General features: G+C 39.5%; 1 long non-coding RNA gene across 1 annotated transcript; it reads left to right on the forward strand.

Annotated features, from left to right (window-relative positions):
• The first annotated feature begins 121 nt into the window (after positions 1-121).
• On the forward strand, positions 122-4,703 carry LOC112245620. The gene is made up of 4 exons (XR_002952767.2): positions 122-511; positions 899-983; positions 3,855-3,904; positions 4,484-4,703. It is a non-coding gene; the product is annotated as an uncharacterized LOC112245620 (long non-coding RNA).
• Positions 4,704-9,494: the final 4,791 nt, after the last annotated feature.

The following is a 9,494-nucleotide window of genomic DNA, read 5'->3' on the forward strand; positions in this document are numbered from 1 at the left end:
GTGGTGTGTGACACAAAATCTCAATTTAATCCATTTTAAAGTCAGGTTGTAACACATGGAAAAGTAAAGGGGTGTGAATACTTTCTGAAGGCAAGAAAACCTCTACTTTCAGTTGTACATTTGACTTGTTTTATTTCAACTTTAAGTGGGTAGGGTATACAGGGGAAGTACTGTATAGTCAAGATCTAGTGTATTTGTGAATTGCACACCAATGTACTTTTGAGTTACTGTAAATACCTATTTGAGAACAATTCATGATCATATGATAAAATCAATTAACATGCAAAAGAAACAAAAACTCTGAACTAACGTTTAATACTAATCACAGCCAAATCCTGAAACGGCTCAACATAATATACCTTACTATAAGGAGGGAGAACAAAAACATGCTATTTTTTTGTATATAATTTTACACATGGGAACAAGAACCAGTTGAGTGTAATAACATTCCATTGTTCACTCATCGAATAACAGGAAATGTAGTCGGCAAGAGTGGAGGAAGAGAGAAAGGGTAAGTTGTTACTAGTTTACTGGCTAAGTGTTCTAGTATGTTACTTTCTGCTTTAATTAAATTAACATTAAAATGAACATGATTAGTGTTGATTAATTATGTCAAAAAAACATTTCAAAATTGTGAGTTGTAGGCCTCATCAAACGTAAAATCCCCAAACAATGCACACCGAGACAGACTAGGCTGACTATTCATCAGTAACATTAGCTGTTGCTAAGTAAAGATATCAATATGACTAACACTGTTTTTCAAATGGGCTTAAGGGTTTTGTGGTTTCCACGTAGCTAGATAACAGCCACATTTTTAAAATGGGCTATCGTTAAAAAAAAACACTGATGTATTTTGAACAATCTATGAAATGTCTATTCACCTCCATATATGTTATAGTACCAGCAATACAACTCCGTCGGCAGAAGGTCCTGAAGGAGGAAACCGAGGCAAAGGAGGATGGTGCTGCTAAACAGAATTCCAGGTTAGATTGAATGTGTTTTGCTCATAATTTTTGTGAATATGCAATGATCCGTTTCTGCTAATTCAATCAGATGAATTGGAAGCAGGGCTTCAGTAGCTGGAGACAAGGCTTTCTTCTACAGAGCTCCTCTGTATGGAATGGTTTGCCGAAGTGAGAGAATCAGACTCAGTCTCAACCTTCAAGACTTTTCTCTTCTGTCAGTCCTATGATTGAGTGTAGTCTGGCCCATGGGTGGGAAGGTGAACAGAAACATGAAAGCCATCTGACCCTAGAGTCTTGAAATGTTTGCAGCCTCTAATGCCAATAAGGTCTTTACCTGACCCTGCTGGTCATCTATGAACGTTTGAAAGTGTTTTTGTGTGCTCTATCTTGTTCTTAGCATGCTTATTTAAGATGGTGAGGAAAGCACTTTTAAAGAACAACCAGGCATCCTCTACTGAAAGGATGAGGTCAATATCTTTCCAGGATAACCGGGCCAGGTCGATTAGAAAGGCCTGCTCGCGGAAGTGTTTCAGGGAGCGTTTGACAGTGATGAGTGCAGGTCGCTTGACCGCTGACCCATTATGGATGCAGGCAATGAGGCAGTGATAGCTGAGATCTTGGTTGAAAACAGCAGAGGTGTATTTAGAGGGCAAGTTGGTTAGGATGATATCTATGAGGGTGTCCGTGTTTACAGCTTTGGGGTGGTACCTGGTAGGTTCATTGATAATTTGTGTGAGATTGAGGGCATCAAGCTTAGATTGTAGGATGGCTGGGGTGTTAAGCATGTTCCAGTTTAGGTCACCTAGCAGCATGAGCTCTGAAGATAGATGGGGGGCAATCAGTTCACATATGGTGTCCAGAGCACAGCTGGAGGCAGAGGGTGGTCTATAGCAGGCGGCAACGGTGAGAGACTTGTTTTTAGAGAGTTGGATTTTTAAAAGTAGAAGTTCAAATTGTTTGGGTACAGACCTGGATAGTAGGACAGATCTCTGCAGGCTATCTCTGCAGCAGATTGCAACACCGCCCCCTGTGGCAGTTCTATCTTGTCTGAAAATGTTGTTGTTAGGGATGGAGATTTCAGAGTTTTTGGTGGTCTTCCTAAGACAGGATTCAGACACGGCTAGGACATCCGGGTTGGCAGAGTGTGCTAAAGGCGTGAATAAAACAAGCTTAGGGAGGAGGCTTCTAATGTTAACATGCATGAAACCAAGGCTATTACAGTTACAGAAGTCATCAAAAGAGAACGCCTGGGGAATAGGAGTGGAGCTAGGCACTGCAGGGCCTGGATTCACCTCTACATCACCAGAGGAACAGAGGAGGAGTAGGATAAGGGTACGGCTAAAAGCTATGAGAATTGGTCGTCTAGGACGTCCGGAAGCTTGGATAGATGTTTAACATATCAGCTAACCACATCTTATGATATAGGAATGTAATGCCCGATAGTCGATGACGTGGCACAACCATTGGTTGATGCAATGCAATGTCTTCAACGTAATCAGGCAGGAACACCACCAGTGTGTGGTTAGGTGATATGTTCAACACTAGCCTCACGTGGCCATCCATCCAAATCTTGTCTTGGTAGTCTGAAGAAATCCAGTATAGGATTCTGTGTTTGAATGGGAGTGTAGGTTTTTGTTCAGACCCTTATCTAGCACGCCCAACTAACTGGTTGATAAATTGAATCACGTTAGTTGGGTTTGGAACGAAAACCTGCTGGGTTTGGAGCGAAAACCTACAGGATGGTAGCTCTCCAGGAACAGGAACAGAGTTGGTCAGCCCTGCAATAGTGATTTGGGATTTGTAAAATATAAAAGTAGAGGCCAATAAATCCTCAAATAATCTGAACCAATTATGCTAATCTGTTATGTTAACGATCTGTTATAATAGACACAGAAATGATGAAGCAATGAAGACCACCTGGAACGCACCCATGTAGACCTGAGACGAGCCCGCGGGCTAGCAACGCAACCGCAACCCAGCAATGAATGCAGAGGGAGAGGACGGAAATGGAGTCCCTGGACAAGGCGGGAACGAGATGGTGGTTAGGAGTAGTGCAGTATTATCAACAGGAGAGGTGTACTTGGAAAATGGAGGAGGAGTGGAGGGAAATGGAGAGGGAGAGAAGGTCTAAGAGAGAGAGGGAAGAAGAGGGTGAGCTTGAGTCGGATAAGAATGGTGTAAAAAAGGGAAATGGTTTGTTAAAGAAGGGAAAAATGTGTAAGCAGGGAAAAGGGAAAATGTGTAAGCAGAGGGAGCTGAAGGATGAGAAATTGAAGTGAATGAGGGTGAATTATCGAAGGTGGTAGGTATCGGAGACCGAGGTATGCACCTAGGATCAGGATAAAGATGAGTCTGTGACAGTAGGAGTGAAGTTTATGGAAAAAAATGGACTCTTGCCTTTTGGCTGATCCATTTGTGGTTTCACTGTGGGTGAAACAATAGTTGGGTAATTTGGAATCGGTGAAGGTAACCAGAAGTGGGCTAGTCATAATTGTTTGTGTTTCTGCTGGTCAGAGGGAGAAGGCGCTCAGAGTAAAACAAATGGGGGGGCAAGAAAATCGAAAATTGTTTCGCTCTCAAGAAAAGGGCGCTGATGAAAGCAGTGATAACTGGGGTAAGGTAAACTCACCCCATTCCATACAAATGTGCGCAACTGCCACATTCAAACGAGGCGACAAAAAAAACTAATGGGACTGTAGCGACTGTGTTGACTTCAAAAGCGGGGGTGTGAACTAGGCTTCTATTCAAGCGTTGATCGACATGGTAATGGCTCCATAGTATGAGAAAAGTTTTTAAAAAACTGACCCTCCATTACATCGTGACGTGTCATGTCGTAACGTACAGCACGCATAAAGCAACTATTTATGTCTTACAATCTCTCTCCACCAGGTGTAGCACTTCTCTCATCCTTTAAAAACAAGAAAGGGACAGTGACGCGGGTAAGGGGGGGATACCTAGTCATTTTTTGCGTCATCATTGCATGCAATCATCATTCTCAAAGCCTCTGTTTACTTCTAACAATTCCCAACAACTACCTAATACACACAAATCTAACAAGTAATCTAACAATTCCCCAACAACTACCTAATATACACTAATCTAAAGGGTGAATGAGAATATGTACATATAAGTATATGGATGAGCGATGGCCGAGTGGCATAGGCAAGGTGCAGTAGATGGTATAAAATACATGATATATATATATATGTGATATGAGTAATGTAAGATATGTAAACATTATTAAAGTGCCATTATTTAAAGTGGCATTGTTTAATGATTAGTGATCCATTTATTGAAGTGATCCACTTTTGACAATACATGCACTTAATTGCAGTACTTATAAAGTAAACCTCAAAAAAGCCCCAGTCCCTTTTAATAGCCGGGCAACGACACATATTTCAGCAAATAGACACCTGTTTTGGGTCTAAATGAATTGTTTCTGTTGTTACCATGGACACAGCTCTGATTTTCCCACGGTCATGTGCATTAAAACATTTGTTTTTATTCTGTCATTGTAGCCCTGGCAACAACACCAAAAAGAAAACAACACATCAAGAAGTGCAAAATCGAGGATGTATGATCGGCAGCCTAGTCTGTGCAAGTCCGATCTGTGATGGATTTGTTATTATAAATGTACAGTACCGTTCAAAAGTTGGGGTCACTTAGAAATGTCCTTGTCTTTGAAAGAAACACATTTTTATCCATTAAAATAACATAAAATTGATCAGAAATACAGTGTAGACATTGTTAATATTGTAAATGACTATTGTAGCTAGAAATGGCTGATTTAATGTTATATCTACATAGGCCCATTATCAGCAACCGTCACTCCTGTGTTCTAATGGCATGATGTGTTAGCTAATCCAAGTTTATTTTAAAAGGCTAATTGATCATTAGAAAACCCTTTTGCAATTATGTTAGCACAGCTGAAAACTGTTGTCCTGATTAAAGAAGTAATAAAACTGGCCTGCTTTAGAATAGTTGAGTATCTGGAGCATCAGCATTTGTGGGTTTGATTACAGGCTCAAAATGTCCAGAAACAATGAACTTCCTTCTGAAACTCGTCAGCCTATTCTTGTTCTGAGAATTGAAGTCTATTCCACGCGAGAAATTACCAAGAAACTGAAGATCTCATACAACACTGTGTACTACTCCCTTCATTGGATGTAAATCTCCTCAGATGGATTGATATGCTGTTTATTTGTTTGTAAATATGTGTGGGTCCTCAGCATCTTGTCTCATTGTCAAACTAGTGTCTGTCAATGCAGTAGTATTTCTGTATCACATTAAGCTGGAGTGGATGTGGCGCAGCAAAAAAAAGTTCTCCTTCAAACAGGGGAAAGAGTGGGGGGTGGAGGGGTGAAATAAATCAACACAAACAATGAAGTACTGATATTCATTGATTTGCACAAAATGACGCTCATTGTAAATTCAATTCTTATTGGCATTGAAAATGTTTTCCTTTACGCTAATAAGCTAGCTTAAAGTTGCACAGATAATTAGCCTTTAACCCAACAGGCCACATGAAAGACAGGATAAAAATCAACCAATCAAAACAATATTCCAAGCTGGTTCAGAGACTATAATGTTTTTTGTACTGTTATTATGATGAAACTTGCCACAAATAGCAACGGGTAAAGGGAAGGTTTTGAGTAAAGTTCAGTGATCAAATGTTGGGTAGAATGGTGGTTTCATTCGGTGGCCAGATCACCTTGACCAAATTCTATGGTCTACAGGCTGCTTGACCTATAAGAGAAAATCTGTTTTTGATATCAATTATGAAACCAAAAGACTAGAAATTACAGGAAATAGAATATACTTAAGTGTCTGGATCCCATAAAGAATACAGAAGTAACAGATACAGAGTGGCACTACTTAGTTCTGTTATTTATAACCAGATCAGTAGAAATGTAGGGCGAAATGAAATGAAACTACAGTTCTGCAATTGCAGAAATGAGGCTTTTAGTTTAATACATATGATTTTATAGCACTTTTCTAAAAACCCAAAGATGTTAAAATAAGCAACTACGAGGAAAACCAACACAAAAATGGCAACAAATTACCTGGGCTAGGGTCGAAGAGGAGGCAGGAAGAAAGAGACGACACAAACAAAACTTCTAGATGCTGTGTAGACACAAACAGAAGGGGAATGTTGCAATCCCCAGACGTCATCCTCAATTTTTCACTATGCAACACACTGCAATAAGCTGTGCACTGACAGATCAAACACACAACGGGTTTATCAACACACTGCAATAAGCTGTGCACTGACAGATCAAACACACAACGGGTTTATCAACACACTGCAATAAGCTGTGCACTGACAGATCAAACACACAACAGGTTTATCAACACACTGCAATAAGCTGTGCACTGACAGATCAAACACACAACGGGTTTATCAACACACTGCAATAAGCTGTGCACTGACAGATCAAACACACAACGGGTTTATCAACACACTGCAATAAGCTGTGCACTGACAGATCAAACACACAACGGGTTTATCAACACACTGCAATAAGCTGTGCACTGACAGATCAAACACACAACGGGTTTATCAACACACTGCAATAAGCTGTGCACTGACAGATCAAACACACAACGGGTTTATCAACACACTGCAATAAGCTGTGCACTGACAGATCAAACACACAACGGGTTTATCAACACACTGCAATAAGCTGTGCACTGACAGATCAAACACACAACGGGTTTATCAACACACTGCAATAAGCTGTGCACTGACAGATCAAACACACAACGGGTTTATCAACACACTGCAATAAGCTGTGCACTGACAGATCAAACACACAACGGGTTTATCAACACACTGCAATAAGCTGTGCACTGACAGATCAAACACACAACGGGTTTATCAACACACTGCAATAAGCTGTGCACTGACAGATCAAACACACAACGGGTTTATCAACACACTGCAATAAGCTGTGCACTGACAGATCAAACACACAACGGGTTTATCAACACTTATGTAAGATTTCTTGTATTATTCCTTGTATTTTATATTTAACCTTAATGAGGCCTGTAATTACAAAGACAGACACATCAAATACAAATTACAAAATGTAAAACTGCACAAACAGCAAACATGAAGGTATTGAAATGCAGCAATAGTTCACACAGTACAGTATCAAACGGATGTCTCTACATAGCCAAAGAGCATTGTGGTTAAAAAGGTACCTAAACTCATCTTCTCACAGGCTATTTGTGTGCTGAGCTATCATGCTCTACTTAACTGATTAGAGCAACATGAGGGTATGGAAACGCAGCAACAGTTCACACTGTACGTGTCAGTGTCAAACGAATGTCACTACGTAGCCAAAGAGCATTGTGGTTAAAAAGGTACCTAAACCCATCTTCTCACAGGCTTATTGTGTGCTGAGCTATCATGCTCTACTTAACTTATTAGAGCAAATGTCAATGTGGCAATTAGGACAAAATGTGATATATTTATATGTGAAATAAAATGAAACTCAACTGAATAGCCAAATAAGCTCAGGGTCACCCTGACGAAGGCTGCTGTAGCCGCAATGAGTCAGTGTTTAAAAAAAATTCTTGCCATGCATAAGCCACAAGGCTTTAAAAATGTTCCACGACATGAGTGCCTTTTGGAAGTTTGTTTGGACAAATGCTTCTCCGGTATTGTTTACTATCTAGCGTCAACTTATTTTTGTTCTATAGTATTTTATCCCATGATCAAAGAGCACCTTGTGGATGAATTATAAACCACAGAAGCACTCCTGTCCTTTGTCTCTAATCTTTCTCATATGTTTGTTGTTGCCTCATTCAAAACATCCCTTCCAGCCACCTGTTCTGACTCAAATAAGACATTCTTATAGATTGGGTGTAGTATGTAGTCTGTGCTGCTTTTCTTCTCAGTTTTCTCACATTTGATACTTAGGTATTCTCACTGGGGAAGTATAAAAGAAGGAGCTGGGGGAATGTACCAATACCAATCATGCAAAAGAGGAATGAGCAAAAAACATGTACAGTGCCTTCAGAAAGTGTTAACACCCCTCGACTTTACAAAGTGGGATTCAAATGGATTTAACTGTCATTTGTTGTCAACGATCTACAACAACATACATTGTAATGTCAAAGTGGAAGGGAAATTTGAACATTTGTAAAACATGAATGGAAAATGTAAACACTAATATATCTTGATTAGAAAAGTATTCAACCCTGAGTCAATACATGTTAGAATCACCTTTGGTAGCAGCAAAAACTGTGAGTCTTTCTGGGTATGTTTCTAAAGAGCTTTCCACACCTGGATTGTGCAACATTTTCCCATTATTCTTTTGTAAATTCTTCAAGCTCTGTCAAATTGGTTGTCTACCAATGACCAACAACCATTTTCGGATCTTTTAAGTCAAAACAGTAACCCAGCCACTCAGGAACATTCACTGTCTTCTTGGTAAGCAACTCCAGTGTAGATGTGGCCTTGTGTTTTAGGTTATTGTCCTGCTGAAAGGTGAATCCATCTCCCAGTGTCTGATGGAAAGCAGACTGAACCAGGTTTTCATCTAGGATTTTGCCCGTACTTGCTCCAATTTGTACATTTCTTTTATACTGAAAAATTCCCCAGACCTTAATGATTACAAACATACCCATAACATGATGCAGCCACCACTATGCTTGAAAATATGGAGAGTGGTACTCAGTAATGTGTTGTATTAGATTTGCCCCAAATATAGCACTTTGTATTCAGGACAAAAAGTTAATTGATTTGCCACATATTTTGAGGTATTACTTTAGTGCCGTGTTGCAAACAGGATGCATGTTTTGGAATCACAGCCATTAAACTCTGTAACTGTTTTAAAGTTGTGCTGAAATCCCTGAGCAGTTTCTTTCTTCTCCGGCAACTGAGTTAGGAATGACGCTTGTATCGTTGTCGTGACTGGGTGTAGGCTTGCCATAACAAAGGGGTTGAATACTTATTGACTCAAGACATTTCATCTTTTCATTTTTAATACATTTTTTCATTAACTTTATATGTTCGAATTCATAATCAAATATGCTTCCAAAAATAACATGGTCGCTGTGGAAGAACATTTATTTGGATTGGCAATATTCTGCATTTATCAGAGTGCCATCAGGTAGCCTGATTTCAGATGCGTCCATTTTAACATTATTAGGAAATTCTTATTCTTGCAAAGCATGTAAATGTTTTTATCAAACTATTATTTTAATCTGAATATCCACAGTAATCAGATTATTGTGTACATGTAACCATACTCATTATGGGGTATTGTGTGTAGGCCAGTGAAAAAAAAACTCTATTTAATACATTTTAAATACAGGCTGTTCAATAAAATGTGAAAAAAGTCCAGGGGGGGTTTAATACTTTCTGAAGGCAATGTACATCCACCATCATCATCTGCTCATTTATCACTCCAGTGTTAATCTGCTAAATTGTAATTATTCGCTCCTATGGCCTATTTATTGCCTACCTCCTCATGCCTTTTGCACACACTGTATATATACTTTATTTCTTTTCTACTGTGT

Source organism: Oncorhynchus tshawytscha, linkage group LG02 (genome assembly GCF_018296145.1).
Source record: "Oncorhynchus tshawytscha isolate Ot180627B linkage group LG02, Otsh_v2.0, whole genome shotgun sequence".
NCBI lineage: Eukaryota > Metazoa > Chordata > Actinopteri > Salmoniformes > Salmonidae > Oncorhynchus > Oncorhynchus tshawytscha.